This window comes from Cynoglossus semilaevis, chromosome 20 (assembly GCF_000523025.1).
Source record: "Cynoglossus semilaevis isolate Cse_v1.0 chromosome 20, Cse_v1.0, whole genome shotgun sequence".
Lineage (NCBI taxonomy): Eukaryota > Metazoa > Chordata > Actinopteri > Pleuronectiformes > Cynoglossidae > Cynoglossus > Cynoglossus semilaevis.
Genome location: NC_024326.1, coordinates 258,805 through 265,721, shown reverse-complemented (window position 1 = coordinate 265,721; position 6,917 = coordinate 258,805). Strand labels below are relative to the sequence as shown.

The 6,917-nt window shown below is 41.0% G+C and overlaps 1 pseudogene; it reads left to right on the top strand.

The window, feature by feature from the left end:
- LOC103395815 (SH3-containing GRB2-like protein 3-interacting protein 1) overlaps positions 1–6,917 on the top strand; it is a 15,169-nt pseudogene continuing 8,252 nt past the window's right edge.

The window sequence follows — 6,917 nt, the reverse complement described above, 5'->3', positions numbered from 1 at the left end:
CAGCATACATTTATTTTTTTAACTGGTTGTAGCCGAAAATGAACAAGTTAAACGCAAAAATAGTGCTCTTTGCCACAGCTTGTATTCGATTTTTAGCCAAGTTCAACTTTTAAAGTTATGTGTTATTTAATATGGCTGTAGATGTACAGTAGCATGGAAATAATAGTGTGGATAAAGTAAAGGCATTTATTCTATTATTTCACTAGGTGGCGGTGTTGTTCCGCATAAAGTTGAACGTTTCACAGCTCGTTTTAGTTCTATAACATTTCCAATAACGTCCATTTGTAATTGGACAGTGAACGTATCAAATTTTTTTTTTTTTAAAGATTTTTAAATATTTAAATATATGCTATATGTCTGTCCTATAAGACTGGCCCATTCAGCCTGCAGCTCCTTCTGTCTTTTCTTTTCTTTACTTTTTTTTTTCCATTTCTTCGTTGGTAATTCCTTCCTCTGTGAACCTCACTCCTTTCACCCTTGCTGACATCTTATGTAAGAAGCCGGTTACTGAAATCACGGGAGTGCAGGTCGTGACCCTTTACGCCATCTTAGATAAGCTCATTAACAGTTACTACAGTTACTGCCTCAAAGGTTAACTGTCATACGTATCAAATGAGTATAGGTCTGTAAAACTTAGCCTCTTAGTCACTAGTTTCGTGATGTCCGTTACGAACATTTTGGAGAGCCTATGCTCTAGGTCATTTTCAGGTATCCTCCAAAAGAACATGTACTGTAAAATTAACATCACATGTTGCTGTAAAATCCAATGTGTGTGTTTAAGTAAGTTTGTAATCACATATGGCATCACGTGAGACATTGTGTAATACGTAATGCAGTCGGCGGCGGCGTCGACAACTTCAGGTGAGCAAAGCAGTGCTGAGGCATCAAGGGACAGCGGCCATGTGACCAAGGATAAAGTGATTGGTTTAGTGCAGTGACATCAGCAATCCTCCCACTCCCTGCCTCCTCCCCCTCCTGCTCCTCCTTTCACTCCGTCTCAGTGGTTTTTTTTCCCCCCTCCTTTCCTCAGCATCCCCCTGTCAGTGATGGCGTGTGACGGTGCAGCACTCAGGGCCTAATGCTCACGCACAGAGAACCCCTTCCCCCCAATTAGCTGCGTACTGCTTCGCTGTCTTCTGTCACCGTGTCCTCCAGCTGCTGCCGCTGCTCTCCAGCCCTCCACCCTCTCAGCCTCCTGTACGGGTCTCGGGGAGTAAGGCCCTTGTGGGTGGAGGGAATCAACATCGAGCTCTGCCGAGAGGAAAGCTGAAGCAGAATTAGCTATGCCCAGCCCAAGCATCCTTTGACCGGCTGTTTGTCTTTGCCTGCAGACCACTGGGCAACGTAGGATGAAAATCTGCAAAAATGATGCAAGGTGAGTTTTGATTCATATCGCCGCCCCTCTCCCCCTCCCTCATTTTCCACCTTGTGCACCCCTGTGTCCTCTTCTTGTCCTCTCGTGTCCTGGATGGTCATTGAAGCCAGTGATGCGATCTGTCTGATTGAATGACTGTGATGGCAACGTGACAGTTTGTGTGCGTCTGCCTCGGCGTGTTTTGGTGACACTGATTGAGAGACAATGTGATGAGGGTAAAACTGAGTGTGGAAATGTTATTTGTGTTTTTGTCTCTATGCGTGTTTACTGTGTTTGAAGTGTGTATGTCCGGGTTCTGCAGTTATAGACTCATAAATCAGAAGCTAATCAGAGCTACCATTCATTCTTTCACTTATTCTTTGATATATCCTTTGCATATTCCCTTTATTTGAATGTGACATCATTTTATGATAGGTCATTTCTTATTATTGAAACAAATATAACTTAAGGCATCCCTCACAGATGTGGTCTGCCGTGACCTGGTTCTGTGGTTGTTAGCTTAGAGCATGTAGCTTCCCCCTCCCTTCAGGTGGTGCTAGAAATGTACAAATTGTGCTGCTACAATGCCATAGTTCAATATAAATATAATACTGTCAGTTGGTTAAGCTCCTTAGGTAATGACAAAAACATTTGGCATTGAAGACAAGGGATTTCTCGCATCAGGACTGAGCAGCGTAGGCTAAGTCAGTCATCACTGACTAGCCGCATTAGCAATATGGCTTAGTAGCTAAATATAGCCACTCCTCTGCTGTTTTTATAGAATTTTTTTACACCTCTAACAAATTATGTGCTAAATATATTATGGCCCTTATTTGAACCCTAACAAATTATGTGCTAAATATATTATGTATTATGGCCCTTATTTGAACCTCAAACCGCCTTTTAAAAACTTTACACCTACATGTTTGCCTCAAAATATTACAATATATACAATTTAGACCAGCGAGGCTAAACCAATCAAATTACCCCTGCACTGTTTTTCTTTTTAGGGTATGATTAAAACTTCTTGGAGTTTTTTTAAAATTATTATTTTGGTTGTATTACTGCAACCTACTCTGGAGTACATTTAAGCAAAATCCATTTTGTACATTATTGCAAGGACACACAGAGTGAAGCCCTAAATTGTGTTTTTTAAAAAAAGGAACAACATCATACATATAAACCTAGAGTAAATAAGCCTTGTTCTTGTTCTTGTTCTCACTTCCAGCTGAAGACCACTGCTGTAACAGTGAGAAAGCGCAAAACATGCTCAGAGTATTATCTGACCATTTTTTTGAAAACTGAGACTGGTGCAGTTGGAGCAGATAAACAGTCCATAAAAGGGCACAAATATGGCACCGCTTGTGGTATTTCATGTTATAGGAGACAAGTAGGGGGCAGTATTATGTTGTTATGTTGTTATTTGATGCCCTTCCGTGGTTTTTAGAGTGAAAAAGAAAAGCTCCGTAATGGTTTGTCTTCCTGAAAATTTCGATTTTGAATCAGTACTCCATGCAGTCCACACTGGATTTAGCTGTGTATTAGATGTGTATTATGGGAGATGTGGTGCAAAGGAGCTTGATTAGAACTGCAATCAAAATTGAGAATTGTGAATTACTTTATAGGCTTCATAAAATATAAAGTCAATACCGTAGACTCGATTTAGACTGGATTAGGCCCACGTGCCTTGATTTGGACATTCGTGATTTAATTGCTAATTTTAATTTGCTATTTTTGAGGTCTTTGGCTACAGCTTTATTTACAACTGACATTAAGTAACTACTCCATTATCACCATTATTCTATATAAAGCCTCACCTCAGGCAAACATCCCAAGTGGGTTACAAATACAGCAGTTCTCGTCCGCAGCAGATGATCGGGGGCTTATGTTCTGCTCCTCTGTGAAAAAAAAAAAAAACCTTGTTAAATGAATTCTTTAGCGTTAACATGGAGACCTGCGAGGAGCTTGAAAAGTTCTGTGATGCAGAAATAATCAGCGTTATTAAGCAGTTTGTCTGTAGCTGCGGATACATTACAGACCCCGACACGGCCTTCACTCCCGGGGAGAGCTTCATGTCCAGCAAACGAGCCACACTGCCTTCACATTAGGCTTGTTGTTAACATTTTAATGCAACTAAGTGGACTGACCGAATCAATGGCTAAACTGTTTTTCTAAAGCAGGAGGTTGTGTGTTTCGTACGTGACAAAGAGCAAATTTTGACGACATATTTGGTGAATGTAAATGATGTATCGACGTCAACTAATGTGTGTCATCATCACTATGCTTTATCTTTTTTTTTTTTTTTAATTAGGTCGTAATTTACTCACTCGTTCTACAGAAGATGACCTGAGAATAGCAATTAGCCTATAAGCCAGGCGTGGGCACATTTTTGGCCACAAGATAAATGACATGTAAAAGTCATGCATAAAGGCTAAAATGCAAAAATGCTTTTAGCATTTTGTACACCATCTATTGGGGAGATGTGGGTATTGCAGGGAAAAGACAGAAGTATATTGATAATATAAATAAATTATATAATTTGGAAAAATTTGGTGGGCCAGATTAAAAAGCTGAATGGGCCACATCTGGCCCCCGGGTCTTAGTTTGCCTGGTATAGCCATAACTTTTCAGGAAAATGTTTGTCATTGTCATAAATAGTCAAATCTAGCCACACATTTGTCATGTTCACAAACATGTCCAAAAAAATAACCCTCCCCTTTCCCCCCCTTTTTTTGCATCCTCTTAATGAAGTGAACAAATTGATCAATCTTTCCTGTGCATTTCCTCTGTTTCGTCTAGAGGGGGCACTTAAGAGGATTACCAGATGTACATGCTTGTACTTTATGTGCGTAGTGTGTGGAGATGGCCGGATGTTTGTGTTCCGGGCTCATACATTAACATGCGATAAATAAATTCACTGCAGTAGTTGATCAATTCCTCCAATCATACCTATGGTTAATACAGAGGTTCCAGTTGACAGTTGACTCCGACACAGGGGGAACATGCAGAATCCACACATGAAAGACTAATATTTAGCAATCAACTTGCTGTCTGGCAACAACCGACCTTCCATGACGGGGTCTTGGGGTTGTTCTCTGCTTTATTCTGCATAACAAAAAGAAGGTCTTCTCATATTGTTGTTTCTCTTCCTGCCTCTCTCCCTGTCAAAGGATTAAAAAAACGAACCAGGAAAGCTCTGGGTTTAAGGAAGAAGGACAAGGACACGGAGACATCGTAAGTTTTGTTCATGAAAATTATTATATCACTCGGTAAAGGCGTTGAAATATCGTGACTTAATGTGTGATGATAGACCTGATTAGCATTAGAACTGATTAGAATGATAACAAGCCACTAGGTTGGCCACTAGGGGGCAGCAACTCATACAGTGGTTTGTACAGATAAAAAAGTATATTAGATATTTATTAGTTATTAGTTATTTATTCATATTTAATGAAATATAATTGTACAAAAAACATCCTAATTATGAAGCGTGTATTTTTCTTATTTTTAAAATTCATCAAGCGGCCCAGTTTAGGCCCGTGGGCCATATGTTTGACACCCCTGCTTTAGACAGAATTGCATGTCAGCGTAATGAATCATGAAAAAAAAAAAAAAAATCCGATCTTGACGAAAACATGTTTTGTCATCATTTCAAACAGGAGCTCACCTGACAGAGACAACCCTGGAGGCGGTAAGAAAGTAAATGTAAGTTCATTTATTCATTTATTCAGCTCTCTCCCCCGTTTTCGTCGTTAAATATATAACTGCAGCGCGGAGCCTAGCTGAATCAAGAAAAAAAAAAAAAAAGTCGCGAATATGTTAATGAGCAAGTACGTGCGTTTGCGCTACTTGTGTCATCTTACAGGTAAGCGACATGAATCTAAGTGATAAAAGTCAGTTTGTAAACCAAGTCATTCATGGATTCATGGAAAGTTTCTTGCGTTGGGGTATTGTTTAAAATCCTTTTTTTTTTTTTTTTTTTTTCCTTTTCAATCCGGTTCATAGAAAAATGCCAATGGAGCTCCCAATGGTTTTTATGGGGAGATTGACTGGGACAGATATGTGAGTAAACACCAGCTATTCCTTGCTTAACGTTGTGGCCTTGTGCATTATGTAAATTTACTGCTGCTGCATTTGGGGCTCATGTAACAGTAGGCTTAAAAATAACTGAAAGAGCGGTGAGAATGGAATGATAGCTGTATTACGCTGTGAGTCAGCAGCCAGGAAGCCGATTGTCTGAGGCTAAGGCTACGTGAAATATGAATCATATTTTACATTCACACAGATTAGCCCAGATGAAGGAGTTGTCTGTGCCTGTACGTGATGGAATAGACATCATTGTCAACCTGCATCGTCTCTCCTCCGCAGGCCTCCCCTGACGTGGATGACGAGGGATTCAGCTTGCGGCCTGGTGAGGAGGCTGGTGATATCCTTGTAGTAAAGGCATGAACACTGGTGTGGAGCAGGGGAGTTACTTTTGGTTCTGCAGATTAAACTGCTTGGCTAAGTGACTCAGTGTATGGGGTCCCTGCTAGTTCCACTACATCTGTCTGAGAGCAGAAAACAAGAAAACGGGGAGAGCTCTCTTTAGGAGAAGAATATCAGTTGAACAATCCACTGGTGGCTGCAACAAACAAATACACAGTGTAGGCACAGAATTTATTTGTCAGTCAGTGGATGGATGATAGACCTCTTTTTTATTATAGATGGATAGATGGAGGATAGATGGATGGATGGATGGATAGAGAGACAGAGAGATAAATAGATAGTGTAGCTTCGCGTGCCACATGCTTCAGACAAACATCTATACTTCTGGAGGACAGACCGGCTCACTACACAGCAGAACATCGATTCCCTCGTCCTCTCTCGTGTTACATGTTTGCGCTGCTCGCTCCACGTTGTCCTTGACATGAGCTTACTCTCTTCCAAAGGAAAGCATTTTTTCTCCTCCAGCGACTCGGACGACGACGAGGACAACAAGAAGAAGTTCAAGATCAGGATCAAGCCTCTGGTGTCGGACAGCGCCAGGTGCATGCCTCCAACGATGGACGAGCTGAAGGCCTCGGTGGGAGGCCTGGCACTCTCTCCGTCTCTCGTGAGCACCGCTCCTCCACGCTGTACTGCATTACACTGATAAAAAAGACAAACACAAATGCAGCATACGCACACAGAGCACCTACGATTGCATCGGTTTCCTTCATGTAACCCTTTTCTTGTGTTTCTTTAAAACTCATCCCTCATCACCTTTTAGAAGAGAAGTCCGGTAAGCTTGTCACAAATCTTCATACGTATATTCCCCTCCTCCCTCCTTCCCCAAAAGAATTGCATGGCATGCGCTATATTAATAAAAAATATATTTTGTAAAATTCTCCCTTGACACTACCGTTATGGTTATATTTCGTAAAATTCTCCCTTGACACCCTTACGTTTTATTTTCTTGCATGCTGGAACGACGTGTCGTCTTTTTTCACCTTTTAAGGCCTCGGTAAAAATCGTACTTTTTGTGTCGTTCGAAGCTTTACTTGAACCCGGATGGCAAAGCTTCTTTAACACATAATGCACA